Source organism: Eubalaena glacialis, chromosome 19, assembly GCF_028564815.1.
Source record: "Eubalaena glacialis isolate mEubGla1 chromosome 19, mEubGla1.1.hap2.+ XY, whole genome shotgun sequence".
Lineage (NCBI taxonomy): Eukaryota > Metazoa > Chordata > Mammalia > Artiodactyla > Balaenidae > Eubalaena > Eubalaena glacialis.
Window position 1 is genome coordinate 12,236,188 of NC_083734.1, and position 24,069 is coordinate 12,260,256.

At 46.2% G+C, this 24,069-nt stretch overlaps 1 protein-coding gene and 1 pseudogene across 1 annotated transcript in view; one reads left to right on the forward strand and one right to left on the reverse strand.

The window, feature by feature from the left end:
* Positions 1-24,069, forward strand: part of FBXO39 (F-box protein 39) — a 41,073-nt gene that overhangs the window by 14,654 nt on the left and 2,350 nt on the right. The gene's annotated exons all lie outside the window — the stretch shown is intronic.
* LOC133080369 (proteasome maturation protein-like) lies at positions 4,180-4,675 on the reverse strand (annotated as a pseudogene).

Sequence of the window (24,069 nt, forward strand, 5' to 3'; positions counted from 1 at the left end):
CTCAGCTCATCCGAAAGGCCTTCTCCCATCACTCAATCTAAAGTGGCAGCCCGTCCTGTCGCTGGTATCTCATCATCGTATTTCCATCACCACACTTTCCACTATCTAAAATGACTTTGTGGTTTAAGTGTACCGTCTGCCTCTGGATTGAGCTCCACGAGGACAGGAAGCTCTGTCTAATTCATCTCTAATCTCAGCCTAACACAGTCCCTGACACTGTAAATTGGAGCCCAGCAAGTGTTTGATGTTACTGAACAAACAAATAACCCCACCCCACCCAACACACACACACCAATGATGTGCAATAGATATGAGTATACCTTTGCTGACTGGCCGAAGATTCAGTGGGTTTCCCTGTGCAGGGGGCATTGCTGGAGGCATCGAGATCTATAGTAGCTTCTCTATGGAGAACGTGACAACCCAGCTACAGTTAGATGAACAAGCGAATCCTCCTGCTTCAAGGGAGTAGGTGAGATTCTTCCTAATTTTTACATTTTTTAAAGGCTTGCCAAAATTCATAGATGAATTTGAAGTAAAAATACTTTTAGGCAACAGATCCTGGTTTCAGGATCTGAAAGCCTGAGATCCAGTTAAACCTCGGTCACTCATTAGCCATGTGCCCTCTGGCGAGTCAGTTCCTGCTTCTGTGCCCTCGTTTCATCATCTGAGATCCTGTCAGTGAAAATGCGTTACAAATTGTAAAGCTGTTTTGCTGGATGGGAGAGCTCTTCGTAAGAGTTGGAGCCTGTGATCCCTTGCCACCTCTGCCCCAAATCACCTGGTGCACACCCCTGCCTCTTCCCAGGCCTCAGTTTTCCCATCTGTACAATGAGGACGATGGATAAGTGGTTTTCAAACTGTGCTCCCTGGGGTCCCCTGGGGAACGCTACAGAGAGAAACTGTTGGTGAAACTCTGTTCCCAGACATCCTGCTTTGGGCAAAGGAGCTCTCCCTCCAATTTTTGCTTAACCACAATTATCCCATAAGATTGTGTTTGACAAAGCACACATGTGGCCTAAGCTCAGCCAGTTAGATAATTGATCTCAGGTCTTTTCATTTGTGTGAGTGACTTCAGTATTTGGAGATGAGGATCATGGACCAGTTTGGCCCTTCCAAGAGACATTGCCATGCTTCTGGCTTCTTGGTCTTTTAGAACAGGTTTTGTCAACCAGGACACTCTTCCGAACCACAGAACACAGAAAATGATTGAGTGACAATTTCCCGCATCTTTCCAAAAGCCTTTGCCTTTTCTCTTTCTTCCTGCCTGGACCCAGACTCTAGACCTAGACCATGGGAATGGTGGAGCTACACTAGGATAGTATGGTAAGGAGCCTGTGCTTTGAGGACTTTTCAACCTGTTGTATTAGCCCCAGACTGTATATCTTTATTTTTTAAATGGAATTATAATTTACATACAATATTTGTTTCAGGTGTACAACATAGTGATTCAATATTTTTATGTTTTATGAAATGATCACCATAAGTCTGGTTACCATATGTCAACATACAGAGTTGTTACAGTATTATTGACTATATTCCCTATGCTGTGCATTACATCCCAGTGAATTATTTATTTATTTATTTTTTTGGCTGCGTTGGGTCTTCGTTGCCACATGTGGGCTTTCTCTAGTTGCGGCTAGTGGGGGCTACTTTTCGTTGCAGTGCGCGGGCTTCTCATTGCAGTGGCTTCTCTTGTTGCGGAGCACAGGCTCTAGGCGCACAGGCTTCAGTAGTTGTGGCTTGCAGGCTTCAGTAGTTGTGGCTCGCGGGCTCTAGAGCGCAGGCTCAGTAGTTGTGGCGCACGGGCTTAGTTGCTCCCTGGCATGTGGGATCTTCCCAGACCAGGGCTCGAACCCTTGTCCCCTGCATTGGCAGGCAGATTCTTAACCACTGCGCCACCAGGGAAACCCCTGAATTATTTATTTATAGCTGGAAATTTGTACCTCTTAATCCCCTTCACCTATTTTGTCCATTCCCCCACTCTCCTCCTCTCTGGCAATCACCCATTTATTCTCTGTATTTATGAGTCTGTTTCTGTCTTGTTTGTCTGGTTTTTTTTTTAGATTCCACATATAAGTGGAATCATGTAGTATTTGTTTTCTCTGTCTGACTTATTTCACTTAGCATAATACCCTCTAGGTCCATCCATGTTGTCACAAGTGGCAAGATTTCATTCTTTTTTATGGCTGAATAATATTCCATTGTATATACTTATACCACATCTTCTTAAACCAGTTGTCTGTTAATGGGCACTTGGGTTTTTTCTGTGTCTTGGCTATTGTAAATAATGCTGCAATGAATGTAGGGGTGCATGTATCTTTTTGAATTAGTGCTTTTGTTTTCTTCTGGTAAATACCCAGAAGTGGAATTGCTGGATCATATGGTAGTTCTATTTTTAGTTCTTTAGTTTCAGTTGGGGGTGAAGAAAAGCTTCTGGAGATGGATACATAACAATGTAAGTGTACTCGGTTCCACTGAATTATACATTTTAAAATGGTTAAAATGGTAAATTTTATGTTATATATATTTTACCACAATAAAAAATGCAAAAAAGTACAAGTCAAAAAAATTAAAAGTTTAAGGTTAAAAATGTCTCCCTTGCACCTTCCCGATCTGTTTTGGGTAGACAGCATGCAGCTGGAAAAAGTGTGCGTGAGTGGTGGCGGGGGCAGGGGAAATGTGTGCGTCTGACAAACGCCTGTTTCCATTCCCCCACTTCTCTTACACCCTGAGATCCTCTTCCTCACTCACTCACTAGGCTGCTTTTGCTTTCTCTGGAGTTGAAATGAGGGAGGGAGAAGGAGAAGGAAAGGGGCAAGAAAGGTCTTATTCTGACTAGTACTGTGTGAGCTGCCACACAATCTCCCCGGGCCTGGCATGTGTATAAAGCTGACTCTTCATCTAGCGGGGCTCTTTTGTAAGTTCTTCCCAACCCTCTAGCCCACACCATTACCCGGGTCTGTCACCCACAAGTCTCATCCTTGGTCTGGTCTGGCAGCTGACCTCTCCTAGGCCCACGGGCAGGCCTAGGCTTCAGCTTCTTGCTGCTAAGTCTCAGCTGCCCTCCTGGTGGCGCTCTTGGACAGGTTTTATTACCGCTCTATGCAGGTCTTCGCTCTCCTATGGCTCACATCTGGCCCACGGGAAACAGTCACACATTCTTTCCTTCCAACAGATTTTAGGGGAACCAGTTTCCAGTGCAGCAAACTGTCTTCACTTTACTATCAAAACCAGTGGTAGAACTAACACAACATTGTAAAGCAATTATACTCCAATAAAGATGTTAAAAAAAAAAAAAAAAAAAAAACAGTGGTAGCCAGCAAGTCTGTCATGCATTCTATTTTAAAAATCGGATAAATTGAGGTATAATTTACTTAAAGTAAAATTCACCAATTTTAACTATATACCACCATTGACCAATACCACAATCAGCATAAAGAACATTTCCCTCGACTAAAAAGGTTCATTGTGCCCTTTGCCTCACCTCTTATCTCTGGCCTTTAGCAACCACCAATCTGATTTCTATCCTTATACGTTTGCTTTCACCAAAGGAATCATGTTTTGAGGATTTACAGATTATAAATGGAATCATACAACAAATAATCACTCAGATTTGGTTTCTTTCACTTAGCATTAATGTTAAGAAACATTCATATTGTTGCATGTATTACTAGATTTTTCTTTGTATTGCTGAGTACTGTTCATTGTATCTATACACTACAGTTTATTTATTCACCCATTGACGGAGTTGAGTCGTTTCCAAATTTTTATCATTACGAATATAGCTGCTATAAACATTTGTGTACAAGTCTTTGTGTGAATACATGTTTTTATTCCTCTTAAGTTAATATCTAAGAGTGGGATTTCTGGTTCATATGGTAAGTGTATGGTTAACTTGATTTAAAAAAAAAAAACTACCAAATTACTTTCCAGAGTGACTGCACCATTTTGCAATCCCACCAGCAATGGATGAAAGCTCCAGTTGCTCTATATTCTTGACAACACTTAGCATTGTCAGTTTTAAAAAATTTTAGCCACTCTTGGGTATGTGTATGTGGGTTTGTTGGGGTTTTTTTTTCTAATGTGTCAGTACTTTTAATGTTGTGTACACGAAATTATAGTAAATAGATGACTATAAACAAGAAGCAGTCCTTCTATTTTCATGAGTAGCACACTGCGTTACAGGAAATTGAGTTTATATTCTACCAAGTGTGGTTCTCCCATTAGTTCACTTTGTGATGTGTCATTAAAAATATCTTCAAATTCAATAGGCTAGTCATTATTCCTCAAATATCCAGTGAAAGGTTTGAGCTTGGAAGAAATGGAAGGTGCAGAACATGCTGCATTGCTTTGAATTCCATTTGTAATTTTAGCGGAGCAAATAGACCCCAGAGTTTCTCAGTGTAGAAAAATTCATTTTGTCTTGGTTGAGCTGGAAATTTTATTTCTGACAGTTTAAGAGGATGACTGGGAAAAAGTTCATTTTTCACACAAGAAAAAAACCTTTTCAAAGAAGATCATGGCTTTCAAAATGTCCACTTGCTGAAAGTTCAGCTGGAATACTGTACTTTAGCTGAGATCCAAGCCCAAGTCGCCCTGCACACAGCCTCTCAGCACCATTACTGTCATTACTGCCCCGCTGCTCACTTCCATTTCGTGTGGTTTTAATTTGCATTGCCCTAAGGTCTAATAATGTTGAACATCATTTTATTTGCTTATTTTCCATTCATATATCTTCTTTGGTGAAGTGTCTGTTCACATCTTTTGCCCATTAAAAAAAGTAAGCTGTTGTTATTGAGTTTTAAGAATTCCTTGTACATTCTAGATACAAGTCCTTTACTGGATAAATGTATTTTGCAAATATGGCTTGCCTTTTCATTTTTCTTAATGATATCTTTTGAAGATCAGATTTTTTTATTTTTGATAAAGTTCTATTTATCATTTTGCTTTTGTTTCCTATCTAAGTAGTACTTGCCAAGGGAGTTCCCCAGTGGCCTGGTGGTTAGGATTCCAGGCTTTCACTGCTGTGGCCCAGGTTCAATCCCTGGTTGGGGAACTGAGATCCTGCAAGCCATGCGGCACGGCCAAAAAAAAAAGGATCACAAAGATTTTTGTCCTATGTTTTTTTCTAGAAGTGTTATAGTTTTAGCTCTTATAGTTAGGTCTATGATTAATTTTGAATTAATTTGGGGGCATGGTGTGAGGTACAGATCAAGGTTCATTTTATTTTTGCATATAGGTATCCAGTTATTCCAGCACCATTTGTAGCAAAGACAATCCCTTTCACACTTTCCAGCCTTTGTTGAAAATCAGTTTGCTACGGACTCGGACTCGGGTCCTTGGACTCTTTAATCAATAGAAATTGAAAAGAGGCCAGATGAGAAATTCAGGCTTCATCAGGAGGGAGCGCAAACAAGTAACAGGTGCCCTTGCTCACTCCTGGAGGAGCCGCGAGCTGGCTCCTTAAATTGGGTAACAATAGGGGTGGGTCCATGGGTTGGGCAGGAGGTGTAGCTTAGGTGGTCCACCAACCCCCTTTGTGGTGCTGTATGCAGGGATCATGCGTAGTACCCTGCTTTTCTCCCAGCACCTCAGAAGTGGCAGTTGGTTTGTGGCCTTTCTGTATCTTATTGTTCATAATTCGCCCCAACTGCACATGCATGAACTTATTTTTAGTCCCTTATAGTTTCTTTGTATTTGGTTGCTCTAGGAGAGGAGGAGAGATTTGTCCAGCTGCAAGTGCAAGCACTCCAGTAAAGGGTCCCAGGTCCCACGTCCCAGCCTATCTCAAATTGACTCTGTGTGTGTGAGCCTATTTATGGACTTTCTATTCTGTGCCGTTGATGTCTCTGTATCCTTATACTGAGCTATTTTGATTACAGTAGCTCTCAAAATTGGGTGGTTTGAGTCCTCTAATATATTTCTTCTTTTTAAAACATTTTTTGGCTAAATTTTAGAATTATCTTAGCAATTTTCAAGAAAGAAAGCCTGCAGGAATTTTGACTGGGATAGTTATACTCTACAGATCCATTTGGGGTGAATCGACAATAATACTGTCTTATGATTCATCAACTTGGTATATCTGTCTGTTTATTTAGAACTTCTTTAATTTACCTCAGCAATATTTTGTAATTTTCTATGTTTGGTATATATTTTGTTAAATATATTCTTAAGTGTTTTGAGTTTTCCTCTGTTGTGTATGGTATTGCATTTTCTGCTATTGTAAATACTATGTAGATGATATTTTAAAAATTCAATGTCTCACTAATGTCTCACTAATATAAAGAAATACAGTTGAGTTTTGTATATTAACCTTGATCCTTTCATCCTGAGACCTTGCTAAATTCATTTAGTTGTTATAGTAGTATTTTGGTAGATTGCTTAAGATTTTCTACCTGGACAATCATGTTTTGTGAATAAAGACTTTTACTTCTTCTTATCCAATCTGTATGCCTTTTCTTCCCCTTGCCTTATTGCACTGGCTAAGACTTCCAGTGCAATTTTGAATAGAAGAGGTGAGACAGATATCAGATATCTGATATTAGGGGGGAAAAAATCAGATATCCTGATTTTTTTCTCCCCTAATCTTAGGGGAAAAGCATTCAGCCTTTTATATTAAAGTACAATGTTAGTTGTAGGCTTACCTTTTTTTTTTTTTTTAAATTTATTTTTGGCTGTGTTGGGTCTTCATTTCTGTGCAAGGGCTTTCTCCAGTTGCGGCAAGCGGGGACCACTCTTCATCGCGGTGCGCGGGCCTCTCACTATCGCGGCCTCTCTTGTTACGGAGCACAAGCTCCAGATGCGCAGGCTCAGCAATTGTGGCTCACGGGCCTAGTTGCTCCGCGGCATGTGGGATCTTCCCAGACCAGGGCTTGAACCCGTGTCCCCTGCATTGGCAGGCAGATTCTCAACCACTGCGCCACCAGGGAAGCCCTGTAGGCTTATCTTGACTGTCCTCTGTAAGGTTGAGGAAGTTCCTTTCCGTTCCTAGTTTGCTGAGGTATTTTTTTTTCCCCTAAATCATTAGTGGATGTTGCATTTTGTCAAATGCTCTTTCTGCGTCTATTGAGAGGATCCTGTAGTTCTTCTTATTTGCACTGTTAATTTGGATTATATTGATTAATTTTCAAATGTTATACCAAGCTTGCATTCCTGGGATAAACCCCTTATGGTCATGATGCCTTATTTTGTTATATATTACTGAATTTGATTTGCTAAAATTCTGTTAAGGATTTTGTATCTCTGTGCATAAGGGATATTGTTCTGTAGTTTTGTTGTAATGTTCTTAGCTGGTTTTGGTATCAGGAAAAACCAGGCCAGGAGCTGGCCTCATAGAATGAGTTGGGAAGTATTTCCTTCTCTACAGATTTCTGGAAGAGTCTCTGCACAATTTTTAGTATTTCTTTCTTAACTGTTTGGTAGAATTCATCTGTGAAGGCATTTGTGCCTTGAGTTTCTTGTTTTTGTTTTTTTTTAGGAAAGGTTAGCTATTCTTTTTGAGTGAACTTTGATAGCATGTGTCTTTCAAGGAATTTATACAATTTATACAAGTTTATTGGCATGAAGTAGTTCATAATATTCCCTTATTATCCTTTTGATGTCTGTAGGATCTGTAGAAATGTCCTCTTTTCATTCCTGATAATTTGTGTCTTCCCTCCTTTTCCTTTTTCCTGATCAATCTGCCTATAATCCCCCACCCCATTTTATAGATAATTTCAAAGAATCAGCTTTGAATTCATTTCTGGCATAACTGACTTTATTGTTGTTCTGTTTTCTACTTAATTAAATTATGCTTGTTATATTATTTTCTTCTGCTTATTTCACACTTTATTTGTTCCCATTTATCATCCTTTTGTGACTTCTTTGGATCAATCAAATATTACTTATGATTCCATTTTATCCCCTTTGTTAGTTTATTGGCTATAGCTTATTGTTGTTACTGGTTGGTTTCAGGTTTATAGGTTACAGTGATGTTATACCATCTCATGTATAGCATAAGAACCTTACAATAGTACACCCAAAACAGTGAACTGGAGCAATTGTAGAGTTCACCTAATTTTTCCCCATCTTTCAGAGATCACTGTCCTTTGTTGCCTGAAATCAAGTGTCTTGAAAACTGTTATTTCATATATTTTGTCTGTTCTTAGATTGTTTCAGTAAGAGGGTAAATCCAATCCTCATTATTCCATCTTGGTTAGAAGTCGAATCTTTTCGGCAACTTTTAAGATTTTCTTTTTATCATTGGTATTAGCAATCTGATCGCGATGTGCCTTGGTGTGGTTTTCTTTGTTTCTTTGCTTGGGTTTCGTTGAGATTCTTGGATCTATGGGTTTATAGTCTTCATCTAATTTGGAAAATTTTAAGCCACGATTTATTCAAATATTTGTTCTGGGGACTTCCCTGGTGGTCCAGTGGCTAAGACTCCACACTCCCAATGCAGGGGGCCTGGGTTCAATCCCTGGTCAGGGAACTAGATCCCACATGCCGCAACTAAGAATTCACATACCACAACTAAAGATCCCACCTGCCACAACTAAAAGATCCCCCATGCCGCAACTAAGACCTGGCGCAGCCAAATAAATAAACAAGCAAATACTTTGTTCTGTTCCCCCATTTTCTCCTCTTCTTCTGGGATTTCAATTTGTAATTGGAATATGTTAGATTGCTTGATATTGTCCTACAGCCCGCCACGACTCTGCTTACTTCTTTTTCAGTGTCTTTTCTCGTAGTGCTTTATCTTGGGTAGCTTATATTGCAATTTCTTCAAGGAAACTGATCTTCTCTTCTGTAATATCTCATCTGCTCTTAAGCCCATCCAGTGTATATTTCATTTCGGATATTGTGTATTTAAGCTTTAGAAGTTCCATTTTGGTCTCTTTTGTATACCTTTTACTTCTGTCCTTATCATGGCCAGATTTTCCTTGATTATATTTTAAGATTTAAAATAGCTGTTTTAGCAGAAACTAACACACCATTGTAAGGCAATTATACTCTAATAAAGATGTTTAAAAAAATAAAAATAAATAAAATAAAATAGCTGTTTTAAAGTCTTTATCTACTAATTCCATCATCTCTGTCATTTCTGGGTCTGTTTCTTATTATTCGTTTTTCTCCTAGGTATGGGTCAGATTTTTCTGTTTCGTTACATATGTCTTGTAATTTTCTAATGGGTGCTGAATATTGTGAGTTTTATCTTGTTGAATCTTATGTACTGTGTTTTATTGTATTCCTTTAAAGAGTACTGGATGTTGTTCTGGCATACGGTTAACTCACTTGTGACTCAGTTTGTCCTTTCAGGCTTCTTTTTGTACTTTGTTATGGCAGGAAGCCTTTATTTTGGGACTAATTAGCCCTGCTAATGCATGATCCTTATTCCCCTCCCCACCAGCTTTACTGAGGTATAATTGACAAATTAAATTGTAATATATTTAAAGTGTACAACATTATTTGATATACATAGACATTGTGACAGGATTCCCACAGTCAAGTTAATTAACACATCCATCACCGCACATAGTTACCTTTGTTGGATGTGTGGGAGAAGCTTAAGATCTGCTGAGAGAGTAACTATACAATAGTGTGTTATCAGCTATAGTCACCATGCTGTGCATTAGATCCTCAGAACTCATCCATCTTACAACTGAAAGTCTGTATCCTTTTACCAACCTCTCCCCATTCCCCCCTCTCTCCAGCCCCTGGCAACCACCACTGTATTCTGTTTCTATGAGTTTGACTTTTTTTTTAACGTGTAAGTGATATCATGCAGTACTTTCTCTCTGTCTGGCTTATTTCACTTAGCTTAATGCCCTCCGGGTTCATCCATGAATCTGCAAATGGCAGGATTTCCTTCTTTTCTTTTTTTTAAATAGATCTTTATTGGAGTATAATTGCTTCACAATACTGTGTTAGTTTCTGTTGCACAACAAAGCGAATCAGCCATATGCACACACATGTCCCCATATCCCCTCCCTCCTGAGCCTCCCTCCCATCCTCCCTATCCCACCCCTCTAGGTACTGAATAATATTCCATCATGTGCGTGTGTGTGCACGCACATATGTGTGTGTGTACGCACATATGTGTGTGTGTGTGTAATTTTCTTTATCCATTCATCTGTCAGCAGACACCTAGGTTCTTTCTATATGTTTGCTGTCGTGAATAATGCTGCAACGAACATGGGAGTACAGTTATCTCTTAGAGGCAGTGATTTCATTTCCTTTGGATATGAATCTCCCACAAGTGAGATTGCTGGATCATATAGTAGTTCTATTTTTAATTTTTTGAGGAACCCCTGTACTGTTTTCCATAGTGACTGTACCAGTTTACATTCCCACCAACAGAGTGCTAGAATTCACTTTTCTCAACATCCTCATCAACATTGGTTATCTCTGGGCTTCCCTGGTGGTGCAGTGGTTGAGAATCCGCCTGCCAATGCAGGGGACACGGGTTCGAGCCCTGGTCTGGGAAGATCCCACATGCCGCGGAGCAACTGGGCCCGTGAGCCACAACTACTGAGCCTGCGCGTCTGGAGCCTGTGCTCCGCAACAAAAGAGGCCGCGATAGTGAGAGGCCCGCGCACCGCGATGAAGAGTGGCCCCCGCTCGCCGCAACTGGAGAAAGCCCTCGCACAGAAACGAAGACCCAACACAGCCAAAAATAAATAAATTAATTAATTAATTAAAAAAAAAAAAACATTGGTTATCTCATGTCTTTTTTTTTTTTTTTTAATGGCTGCATTGGGTCTTTGTTGCTGTGCCTGGGCTTTTCTCTAATTGCAGTGAGCAGGGGCTACTCTTTGTTGCAGTGCATGGGCTTCTCATTGCGGTGGCTTCTCTTGTTGTGGAACATGGGCTTTAGGCGTGCGGGCTTCAGTAGTTGTGGCTTGTGGGCTCTAGAGCGCAGGCTCAGTAGTTGTGGCGCATGGGCTTAGTTGCTCCGTGGCATGTGGGATCCTCCCGGACCAGGGCTCGAACCCGTGTCCCCTGCATTGGCAGGCGGATTCTTAACCACTGCGCCACCAGGGAAGTCCCTCATGTCTTTTTGATAATAGACATCCTAACAGGTGTGAAATGATATCTTATTGTGATTTTGACTTGCATTTCTCTGATAATTAGTGATGTCAAGCATCTTTTCATATCGGCCATTTGTATATCTTCTTTGGAAAAATATCTATTCAGGTCCTTTGCCCATTTTATAATTGGGTTTTTTTGCTATTGCGTTGTATGCATTCCTTATCTCCTTTGGATATCAACCCCTTATCGGATATGTGGTTTGCAAATATTTTCTCCCATTCCATGAGTTGCCTTTTCATTTTGTTGAAATGCATGACCCATCTGAAGACTCTACCCAATGCTTGGTATATTACGAGGCCTCTCCATTCTGACTGGTGGAAACAGGGACTATTCCTACTCCTATGTGAGCCCCAGAAATGTTTGGTCTACTCCTCTATGATGGTTCTTTCCCTTGCCTTGGGTAGTTTCCTCTCACACACAAGCACATCAGTTCTTAGCCCAATCCTCTGGGGATCCCAGTCCCCTAGCCTTAACCCAGGTGGAGGTCTGGGGCCCTGGGGAAATGGCAGGGACCGGAGGGGAAATGGGGGGGTGGGACAGACGCTAGGCAGCCCTGTGGAGGGTTGGAGGGACTGGGGGATGGGTGGGGTTGAGGGACTGGGGGTCTGGGAAGGGATGGAGGAGCTGGCAGGAGTTTGGAGGAATTGCGTGGTGATAGGACAGATGGGAAGGGAGGTAACCAGGGCTGGCCATCTTGATAAATCACAGCCCTTCCTAAAACAGACCCCTCTGGTCCCCACTCCGTGACCACCTGCTGCAGCAGGCCCCATGCTCTGGCTGGGTCTGTGTGGTGGCAGCTGCTAGGACCCTCCACTGGCTGGACCTGGAGCTCCCTGGCTGCCAGGATGGGCCCTGCCCCCACCCTGGGGTCAGCATGCTCTCATCCTGCTTGGAAATGAAAGGGAGCCTGGGGGACCCTGCCTTTCCTCCTCCCTGGGTCCGGGGGTGGCTGGAGGTGGCATTAAACCACATTTGTGTTTTACTCATATCTGGCCAACCAAGGGTCTCAGTGCAAGGGCCCTTCTGGCAAGTGGGAAATAATGGAAAATAAATAAAGATGCTCTGGTCCCACATGGGGAACTAGAAAATGAGTCTCTAAGCAGATGGACCAAACGGGGAGTGGGGGGACCTGGAGGGACTCTGGGAAATGGGAGGAAGTTGGTGGAGTTCAGGGCTGGGGGTATAAAAAGACTGAGTGTCTGGGAGGGTTAGGCAGGGACTAGGGGAGCTATGAAATAGAACTGGGGATGATTTGGGGATTTGAGTTGCTAGGGAGAGACTGGGAATGGAAGGAACTAAGGAGGTGAGAGGAGCTGAGATTCCAAAAGGGGTGGGGGACGTAGGAGGGAAGAGGTGAATTGGGAGAGCCTGGGAGAGGCCAGGAAGGCTGGGGGGGTGTCACTGGAAGGATGTTAGGGCCTGGAAGAACCGTCAGTGGCGTTCAGGGGCTGGGAGGCGCTAGAGGCTCTGGGAAGAAGAGAGAGGTGATATGAAGACGTGGGGTGAGGCGTGGGAGGGATGGCCACAGGGGGCCGGGGAGAAAGTGGGAGCTACAGGGCAACACGGGCGGGGCTGAGAGACTCTCCTTCACCCAGAGGTTAAAACTGCCCGCTGTGATTAATAGATTTCTCAACTTCTCCTTGTAGAGCTACCAGTTTTGGCATTCCCCACTTCAGGGCTGAGTTGGGTACACGCCCAACTGCAATCCCCACCTTCACGCTGGCCCTGTTGAAATCCACCTTCCACGTGGCAGTAAAGGAGACCAGGTCCTCCCCTTACTTGACACCTTCCAGAGCTCCCACCCCTGCACCACTGCCCTCAAGGCCGCCCCTCGTATGGACCCTCCCCTCACACGGCCCCGCCCCCTCACCGCTGCCTCCCTTTCTGTCCTCAAGCCTCTGCCCATCTTTCTGCTGCCCACCAGCCTCACCGTCCTCAAAGCATTTTAACGCTCCAAACTGGATGCAGGCTCGGGCTTCTTTTCTCCTGCTGCTGCTTCCGCCTGGAATGTTCATTCCTATACAGGTCTTAGCTACCATCTTACTTTTCAGGTCTCAACACAAATTTCACCTTCTTTGGACAGGCCTTTTCAGACCCTCCTGGATAAAACAGCCCCCAGCTCACTACAGTCACTCATGGACCACAGGGTTCATCTTCCTCATGGCACTGACCAGCACCCGCTGTCACGTGACTGCGCCGTTTGTGTGCGTATTGCGTGCCTCCACTAGAATATAAGCCTCTGGAGGGCAGACTGCTGTCTTGTTCACTGCTGTATTCCCCACGCCTGGAGCCATACCTAGAAGACGGTGAGGTTTCAACAAGTGACCGTTGGTTGACCATTGATGGACACATGCGTTCATACTCATGTCCATAGCAGCGTTATTCACAATAGCCATGGGGCAGAAGCAGCCCAAGTGTCCATGGATGGAGAAGGGATAAACGAAATGCGGTACGTACACACAATGGAATATTATTTGGCCTTAAAAAGGAAGGAGATTCTGACATACACTGTCAGAATTTGGATGAACCTTGAGGACATTATGCTAAGTGAAATATGCCAGTCACAAAAAGACAAATACTGTATGATTCCACTTTTATAAGGTACTTAGAGCAATCAGATTCTGAGACAGAAAATAGAATGGTGGTTTCCAGAGGCTAGAGGGAGGGGGACATGGGGATTTATTGTTTAATGGGTACAGAGTTTCGGTTTTGCAAGAGGAAAGAGTTTGAAGATGGATGGCGGTGGTGACTGCACAACAATGTGAATGTCCTTAACACCACTGAACTGTACACTTAGAAATGGCTAAGGTGGTAAATTTTATGTTATGTGTTTTGTACCGCAATAAAACAAGAACATGATTGATGCACTCATGACTGCTGAATCCTGTTAGCGGATTGTTCATTTTATTAGTATGAAATACCACCTTAATCTTTTTTTTTTAATTTATTTATTTATTTATTTATTTTTGGCTGTGTTGGGTCTTCGTTTCTGTGCGAGGGCTTTCTCTAGTTGTGGCGAGCGGGAGCCACTCTTCATCGCGGTGTGCGGGCCTCTTACTGTCGCGGCCTCTCTTGTTGCGGAGCACAGGCTCCAGACACGCAGGCTCAGTAGTTGTGGCTCACGGGCCCAGTTGCTCCGCGGCATGTGGGATCCACCCAGACCAGGGCTCGAACCCGTGTCCCCTGCATTGGCAGGCAGATTCTCAACCACTGCGCCACCAGGGAAGCCCCACCTTAATCTTAATGCCTTTTGTTCTGAATTCTATGTTGCCTGACCTCACTATTGCCACAACAGCTTTCCTCTTTCTTTTGTTCTTGCCTGAGAAGGATATTTTTGTCCATCCTTCCTATGTCAGTATTTCCATATTATAGTTGCTTTTTAGGTGTGTCTCTTGTTAGTAGAATATGATTGGATTTTATCCATTCTGAAAGGCTTCGTTTTCTTAATAGGTAAATTTAAGTCACTTAAATGCATTGTGATGGGTATATTTGGACTTATTTTGACATCTTATTTTGTATCTTCTATTTATCATGTTGTTTTCCTTTTTTTTTTCTAATTTTAGTTTTGTTTTTTTTGTTGTTTTTTTTTTTTTTTTTAAAGAAATTCACGTTCTTATTTATTGATTGATTGATTGCTGTGTTGGGTCTTAGTTTCTGTGCGAGGGCTTTCTCTAGTGTGGCAAGCGGGGACCACTCTTCATCGCGCTGCGCGGGCCTCTCACCATCGCGGCCTCTCCCACTGCGGAGCACAGGCTCCAGATGCGCAGGCTCAGCAACCGTGGCTCACGGGCCCAGCTGCTCCGCGGCATGCGGGATCTTCCCAGACCAGGGCTCGAACCCGTGTCCCCTGCATTGGCAGGCAGACTCTCAACCACTGCGCCACTAGGGAAGCCCTAATTTTAGTTTTTATTTCCATTAGTTATACATGCACATAAAGAATGAGGTCATTTCCTTCAATGTTTGTTTAGAAAAAGATGTTTGTAGGGTTACGGGGTGTTTTTTTTTGGCAATCACTTTCTTATTTCTTCTGGAGTTGATTTTTAAAATATTTACTCCTACACAGTAGAAATCTTTCATTTTATAAAGTCCACAGTATTACTTTTTTCTTTTGTGGATTGGCTTTTTGTGTTGTGTGTTAAAACTCAAAGCTCATGATCTACAGACCAAACCCAAGGTCATGTAGATTTTCTATGTTTATCTCTATAATTTTGATAGTTTCGCATTTTAAATGTCTGTTAATGAATTTGAGTGAATTTGGTGTAAAAAATAAAGTAAAATATTTACTCCTGTATTTCTAAATGACATGTTTGTGTTACTTCTTCCTGATTATTAAACTATCTTGCAGCTTCATCCTGTCCTCCATATTTTGCTCTGCCATGCAATGGAATATCATTCAGCCGTGAAAAGGAATGAAGGACCACAATGCATGTTTCATGGTTGAACCTTGGAAACATGCCAAATGGAAGAAGCCAGTCACATAAGACCACGTGTTATATGATTCCATGTATATGAAATGTACAGAATGGGCAAATCCATAGAGACAGAAAGTAGGTTAGTGGTGGAATTGGGGAATGGCTGCTAGTGGGTACAGGATTTCTGCTTGGAGTGGTGAAAATGTTTTGGAATTAGATAGCAGTGATGGTTGCACACCTTTGTGGATATATGAAAAACCACTGACTTTACATCTGCAAAATTTACTTAATGGATGTAAACTATCTCAGTAAAAAAGCAATCTGCATCTCTATGATCCTTCTGAAGAAGACAAGAACCTTAGTGTCTTAGCTCAGAGTCCTATTGAAAGCAAAACTTGTGATAAGGACTCTTGCATTAGAAGGTTGATCTGGAACTCATGGCAGGAAGCTGGAGAGAGAGACCGGGAGAGTAAGGGATGGAGAAAAAACCACTATGAGTGTGATACTGAGGTCTCTGCTGTGGGCAATTTGGGCTCAGTTCCAGTCGGGACCTTCTGAGGAGGCTTTAGAAAGCCTCTCAAAATTGTCCACGTGAAGAGCTAGTGGGAGAGGCATTTATCCGTCAGCTCCCATGCCCCCTGGTTGAGGGCCGCCTCTGGAGGCGTTAACTCCAGAAGTCCTGGAGCAAAAACTGAGCCTGTCATCCAGAGCCCCCCAGGAAGAGTTGGTTGCAGCTTTAGCTGAAATCAGAGGAGAGGCAGGGAGGATGTGAGTTAGGACACCAGCAGCATCTGATACATGGAAATCTTTTTTTTTTTTAATTGAAGTATTGTTTATTTACAATGTTGTGTTAGTTTCAGGTGCACGGCAAAGTGATTCAGTTGTGTATATATATAAATTTTCAGATTATTTTCCCTTATAGCTTATTACAAAATATTGAGTATGGTTCCCTGTGCTATATAGTAGGTCCTTGTTGGTTATCTATTTTATGTATAGTAGCATGTATATGTTAATCCCAACCTCCTAATTTATCCCTCCCCCACCTTTCCCCTTTGGTAACCATAAGTTTGTTTTCTGTGTCTGTGGGTCTATTTCTGTTTTGTAAATAAGTTCATTTGGGATACATGATACTCACGACTGCTCTCCATACTCTTCCCTTCCAACTCCCATGTTCTTGTGATCTGAAATTTTAGGACCAGGAACTAAACATAATAACATTAATGATAGTTATTTAGATTTGCCAATATATTTAGCTGATTTATTTGCTCACTCTTTCTTATTCCAACCCACTGCTTCTTTCCAAGTTCATTTTTCCTTTTAAGTGATGTCTGAAAATGTACTTAATCTGCCATTACTCTTAAATGATAGTATTGCCGTGTTCACAACTCTAGGTTCAGCTTTGTTATCCTTTACTCCTTTGAAAATATTTTATCGTCTTCTGGCTTCTAGTTGATGAAGACTCTGATGTCGTATTCTTATTCCTTGTTCTCTGGTACTAGGATTTTTTTGTCTTGATCCTTGATGTTCTGAAGTTTTACTAAAATGTGAAACTAGTATAGATTTTTTGTTTTTTGTTCACCGTGCTTAGGATGTGCTAAGATTTTTCCCAGTCTAAGGATTTATGGATTTTTTTTTTCATTTCTGGAAAATCCTCAGCCATGACCTCTTTAGCAATTCTCTCCATCACTCTTTCTATATATCTGTTCTAGATACATCTGTTTCTATTCTCCTCATGTCTAATTTTTTTCTTTCATATTTTCCATCTCTCGATCTCTTAGTCATATGTTCTTGGAGATTTCCTCAACTCGAACTTCTAATTCATTATGTCTCTCTCCAGCTCTATTCAGTTAAGATATTCAGCTCACCTTTTCAGTTTTTTATTATCTGTAATTTTAATTTCCCATGTTTGTAATGGATTCTGTCATCTGTCCTACTCTTATTTCACGACCTCCTTTTGTTGTTTTGTGGTTGCTGTTCCTTTGGTTTCTTTGAGGACCTTAAAGATACCTACTTTAAAGGCTTTTCAAATTGCTCTAAAACTTTGTTTTCTCAGCTATCAGTTCTTCCATTTGCCAAGTTTGTTGGCTTCCTCAGTGCTCTGTGATTCTTGGTTGTGAGGTTATCTGGAGATTCTGCAAAACCCAAGGCCATCTGCTAGTGGCCTCAGCTTGGTCTGTATCTGGCTGTGCTCCAGACCAGGGTTTTCTCAGAAGTGTCCGCTGTGGGCCTCCAACCTCATGTGGATGACACATTTCTGGGACAGTCCCTTTAAGCCTAGTGGCTCTGCTGAGGGCCCAACCACAGGTATGTGGCTTTGGTTTTTGCCACGACCTTGAAGGGTGGACAGAGCTGCTCTGGTTTATCATCACAACTGTCACCACAGATCCTGACACCAGCCAGGCTCAGGTCCCAGCCTGGCTTAGCGTTTACACCATGGCCCACACCCTACAAGTTCAGCCCTGCTCTCTTCCCAGCCCCTGGGCACTGCCAGCTTCAGCCCCTTCTCTCCCTGCGGCCTCCTGTCTTCTTTCTTTTACCGAGTAGTCTCCGTTTCTTGTCTACAGACACGTCCCCCTCATTAATTTTTAACAATCTCACGTCTACGCGTCTGGAGCAGAAGGAGATGGTTTCAACCATCTTCAACCAGAAGCAGTGCGACTTCTCCACGTGTCATACAGCTGCTGTTAATGACATGTGGTTCCACAAGCAGATCTGTAGAAATGCACACACCCAGAGCTGTATGTTTTTCCTGTACTTGAATTAACAACTACTCACATCAAGATTGTTTGGACCTGCTGGTGACCAGGGTCTGGCTCAGCCTGGGGCAACAGGATAAAGGTGAAAGCAACATGTAATTTTTATTGAGAGTCAAGTTTGAAGCATGCATGCATATTTATTAATTTTATTAATTTTATGTAACAGATAGGTAGACAGACAGATAGATAGGGTGCTTACTATGTGCCAGACATAGGGCGTTTGTTTGTAAGGGCCTTACAGACATGAATTAATTTAATGCTTATTAACAATCCCAGGACACAGATACTATTATTATAATCCCCATTTTACAGATAAGAAAACTGAGGTCCAAAGATGAGTGAGCCATGACTGAGATGCAGAGTCCTGTGCTCTGAGCCACTCCCCTATGCTGTGTGTGTGTGTGTAACACCAGCTTGCACATGGGAGTGGGGACTATGAAGTCAAACTCTGGCTGTGGTATGACTTTCCACAGCTAGGCGTGGAATGAGGAAGAAGGACAGAGGAGTGGCAGACTCAGGGATCTGGCCCACTGACACGGGCCTCCCGCCCCAGACCAGCTCTGCCCACTTCTTCTCTGTCTGCTCATGTGGCCATGGGGCTGACCTAGGTCTGGCTCAGACACAGCAGCTGAGGGTACCAGGGAGGCCTAGCTGCAGCAGGGGCACTGGGTTCTGTTCTCTCCCATCCTCCCCCAGCCCAGTCCCAGCAGCAGGAAAAATCTGTTCACTGCAGACCGAAGGGCTAACACACCACTCCATAGTTCCACTTCATGTCCAAGGAACAGAGAGATGGAAAAAAACACAGGAGTAAGGACTGAGGGAAGAACAAAAAATACAGAGAAACACAGAAATACGGAGAGTCTAGACAGAAAGGTGCAAAGACAGAAACAGACGCAGATGCTGGGAGACAGAGAAACATACACCTGGAGGGTGTCTGAGATGGGAGCTGCTGGGAGATGGGGTGGGGATGAGTCAGAACTGATGTGTGTGGAAGGGTGGCAGTACAGGGAGCCGAGCCCCTGAGGCCCTGAGGGGCTTGGGGTCCTTGGGGATTCTGGAACAGAAGGGCCTAGAGCCAGGGGTTCCCGACCTACTGGTGTGGCCCTTCATCCGAGAGTGGGGCTGGGGCTGGAGTAGGTGTGCGGAAGCGTTTCCAGCCTCCTCCCTGGGCTGCTGACCTGGCGTCTGTGGAGCTGGGGACAAATGCCCTGCCTCTCAGTGTCCTCCTCCTGAACAGCGCCAGCTGGCGCAACCCCCCGCCCCGGGCCAGTGTCAGGTTCCAGGCTGTTCCCTGGGGGAACTTTGATCTGGAAAGAATGAGAGTGACCGAGCTGGCTGCTGCCCAGGGCCGAGCAGTGTCACTGAGACCTGGCCTGGGCTGTCCCTGTCACCTTCCTGCCCACTGGGACACCAGGCAGTCCCTCCAGGGCTCAGGAGACACAGAAGGGATCTTTCCTGCTTTCCTTCCCCGCTGGTTCTCTCCATCTCCATTTGCTGTTCAATCACTAGTTCCTGCGCTCATGCATCCAGTGGCCCTCCCTGTCACTCACTCATTCAACAGGCCTTGGCTGTGGAGCTGCGGGCTGGGCGATGGGGCAGAGGGCTGAGTGAGGTGGGGCGCTGCCCTTTCAGGAGCCCCAAACTGAGATCACTGCTCAAGAGAGACACAAGCCACACATTGGAGGAGGGAGCCAGGGCGGGAGAGGAGGGATGTATTCCAGTGGGCAGGGTGGGGCGGGGAGGGGAGACGGGGAGTGCTGCAGGCTTCATCAGGGATGGCTTCCCAGAGGAGGTGGCGTTTAAACTGGGCTCTGAAGGTCTAAAGAAGGAGCGGGGAGGTTGTCAGACAGGATGACAAGTGGAAAGGATGCTTCAGGCAGCGGGACCAGTGCAGCCACAATGGCAGAAATGTGAGAGTTTGTGCATTTTGCTGGAAGGGCCTTGAATGGCACCCTAAGCCATTCACTTGTTGGTGGAGCAGATCCATGGGTCAGAGGGACAGTTTTGTTAGAGAAAGGAGACTCTGGGGGCTTCCAAGGGAGGTGGCAGCCTGGTGGGCCCTCGTGTTGGCCTCCGCACTCCAGGCCTTCCCAAGGATGGGCTCGTGCCCTTGTACACCTCCCTTATCCGCCCCAGCCCCAAGGAGTCTCCAGGACACTTCTGAAGAAGCCCAGCTTGTCTGTGGACTGCAAAGGACTCCAGAGGGGCCCTGGCCCGGGTCCTAGCCCCACCTCCTGCCGTGGCCTGGCCTCCCCAGCGCCCCTGTTCACTCTGAGTGACATGGCCTTTTGCTGGGCTGAAAGCGGACCCTGCCCCGCCTGGGGAAGGCCCAGTGAGCTCTAGCCGTGGAGCTCTGGCTCCCCTTCTCCTGGAGGCCACTGAGCCAGGCCCTATAAATAGCCCGGGGAGGGGGAGGGGGAGGGGGAGCGGGCCAGGCAGGGGGGGAGGGGGCAGGCTTTGGGTGGGCGGTTGTGGAGACGCGGGGAGAAGGGAGAAAAAGCCCAGAGTTCGAGGCCCAGTCCTGTCCCTGACAACGACTGCTCGCCCCTCTGGGTCTCAGGGTCCTCTGGGCCGGGGCAGCCAGGCTGGCCGAGCACAGAGTGCGCACAGGCAGGGACTGTTGTTCTAAGGGGACAGGAGAGACCCCTCCTCCTTCCTGGGTGGCTTTTCAGAGGCTCAAGGGGCAGGATATTAGCTGTGACGGGCCCCAGGCTGGGCCTGTCCTGCCCCACGGACCACTTCCCCAGTCCCTGGTGGCGCAGGACAAGCTATGGTGCAGTGCCAGCTCTTCCAGGACCTCGGTTTCCCCTCTTGGCGCTGCAGATCCCAGGGTGGGGGCAGGGAGCTGGGGTGAGTCAGCGGAGACCTTTCCGGGCCCTGAGGGGGAGGCTCCTGGAAATGGAAAATGTGAGCCCACAGCCTTATCTGGGCTGGAAGCAGCTGTCTCCACCCCACACCCTCTGCAGCCCCTGCTTTTGCCCGGAAGAGGCAGGCGCCTCCACCCAGGCTTGTGTGCTGTTGTTTCTTTTCTCTCTGTGTAGCCTGGATCTCAACAGAGACCCGTGGGAGATGCTCCTCCGCTGGGACCAAGAGGGCCCCGTGTTGGTCCAGGAGGGCGGGAAGCTCCACCCTTTTACCCCCTTCCCCCATCAAGACCACCCTTAGAATCTTATATGCAAGTCTCTGCAGAGCACCCAGGATCCATACCTTCTAGAGACAGACTTCCAGGTCTGGTTAAAGAAGCGGCCAGAAATGGGGCACGTGACATGGGTGATCAAACTCACACGATATACACACAAACATCTGATATACGTGAGCATATGTAGACACTCGACCTACACATACAGGCATGCGCGCATCCTGTGTTGACACATGTACCGCAGGCATGCATACATGTGTGTCTAGAAACACATTCACCACTTATGAGCAAACGCGTACAAATCCCTCCTAGAACCACGGGTGCTTGAAAATGTGCCCACGCCACATACATGTGCAGGCGAGTGTGCAGGTACTGTAGACTCTGTACCTTCCACATCTTCCCTCTACACCAGCACACCCACACAGGTATTGTACACGCAAGCCTGATACGTGCACAGACGCATCCTCAGATACATGGGAGAAAGAGGAACATTACAAATTTACACGTGTGTCCGGCAGCGTGTCCCTGGGATGGGGTTTAAAGGAGGGTTCGAAAGAGGGGAGTTGGAGTGACCCAGGGGGGAGAGGTCTCTTCTGTCCTCCCTCCCAGGGGCCTCAGTTTCCAGGATCAGCCCCAGTGGCTCCGATTCAGGCAGGCAGAGCTGTGGGGCAGGGGGCAGAGCCTCTGTGCCCCTCTCCTGGGTCCTGGCTGGAGATGAGGCCCGGGGGCCCCAAGACTGGCCCACCCTGGGCTCCTGCACAGCCTCTACCACGCTCCTGCTTCCCTGCTTAGCACTCCACTTGGCTCCTGAACCCAGCAACCCGTCAGGAAAAGATAAACGCAAGCCCTGTGTCCACACCCCTATGGATCTCATAACAAGGCAATGGTTTCCAGGGCAGAGGCTGGATTTCAGGATTTGGGAGGAGGAGCCGGGGATGGTATGTTTGCCAGGAGGGAGGGGTCCAGTCCTGGAGTGTATTTCTCCGTTGAGTCCTTGTTAGCCTCCTCCCTGTGGGTGCCTGCAGCTGGGGACCCTGAGGGTGCCTGCAGCTGGGCACCCTGAGGAGTGTGGTGTGGCTGCCTTCACACACCTTCCCAGTTACAAAGCCAGACTGCCAGGCCCATTAGCCCGTCCCAGCAGGCTGAGGGCTACATGGAGGCCATGGCAGGGCCAATCGGGGTCTGACAGATGATGGGTCTGGAATGCCCCATGACTTTCCAACCTGAGCCCTTCCTGGCAGAGGGGCTTGGGGGGGTGAGGTGACCAGTGAGGTCGGCAGCTGCCTTTGACACAGTGCAAAGGCTGATGTGACCTTGGAGACAGGCCCTGTGTAGTACCTGTGAGCCCCCTCTAATGCATCCTCTCTGTGACCCATCTTACTGAGTCCATCCATCTCCGTTAGTCCTGTTGGTTCCACTGGCCCTCCAATGAGTCCCCTTTCCCAGGCATTCAATCACACAGTGTTTATGGAGTACTTTCTAAAGCCAGTTGCCTCTCCAGCTGTGGGAATGGATGCACAGCAGAGACAGCCCCTGCTCTCTGAGGATGGGCTCCAACACGTGCACGCAAGCGTGTGTACGTACCTCGCCCATGCACGGGGACCAGGGTGCAGAGGGTAAGGGGCGGTCCCAGGTAGGTGGGCCCAGGACTGCAGAGGACTGCACCAGCCCACTTCTTAAGTCCTTTCCCCTCCCCGTAAGCCCTATGTGTGTTCTCAGAACCTCAGGAGTCTGAGGAGCGGCTGGGACCTTCAGGGCTGAGGGCTGGAGGCGGGTGGGTATATGGAGAGGGGCTGGATTGGAGGTGGAGGAGTGGGAGTCATCAGTATGGGTGTGTGTGGGCGGTGACACCACCCAGAAAGGGTCTGCGGGTGAAAGGGGGACAGGCCCAGCTCAGAGCCCTGGGGACCACAGTTAAGGGATGAGTGAAAGCACAGTCACTCAGGAAGGTCACTGGGGAGGAGAAGCGGAGGAGGCAGGAGGGGAGGCAGGAGGGATGGGAGGAGGGATGGTCCTCAGGGGCTCCTGCCAGAGGGCCATGAGGGTGGTTCTGGAGAGCTCCGAGGAGCAATTCCAGGGGATTGGAGCCTCTGGGTGACCTGGGAGCTGAAGGAGCTGCCCAGACTTGGCCGGATTTGACTCTTGCCCCCAAGGGTGCTGGGAGCAGAGCCAGGGCCCTGGGTTCCAGTCCTGTCTTTGCATACCTTGCTGTGTGACCTGGGGCCTGTCCCTGTCCCTCCTGGGGCCTCAATTTCCCCATCTTAGGTCCCTGACTTCATGGTTTTGGCTTGGCTGGGATTTGATTTCAGGAGGTGACTGGCAGGGGACACAGGAAGGCTTGTCCTGAATCCTGCCCCCAGCCCAGCACCAGAGCAGATCAAGGGACCAGCAGACAGTGGACGGGTTGGAACCAGGGGAGGGGGAGCTGGAAGGGCAGGTGCCAGAGACCCCAGGACTTGGCAGGGGGTCGTCCTTGCTAGCCTGCTGACATCAGGGCTGGTGAATGTGGAGGGAGTCTGGTACTGGGCAGGAGCTGAACCGGGGAGGGTGAGAGGAGGGGCCTTGAGGGGGCAGCGGAGAGGAGCCCCTGGGGCCTGGGGTGAGCATCAGCCTCCGAGCCGAACTGGCAAGGAGCCAGCTCTTGGGTGGTGCTGGTCTTCAGTGCCCCCCTCCCCACCCCAGAATCACCCTC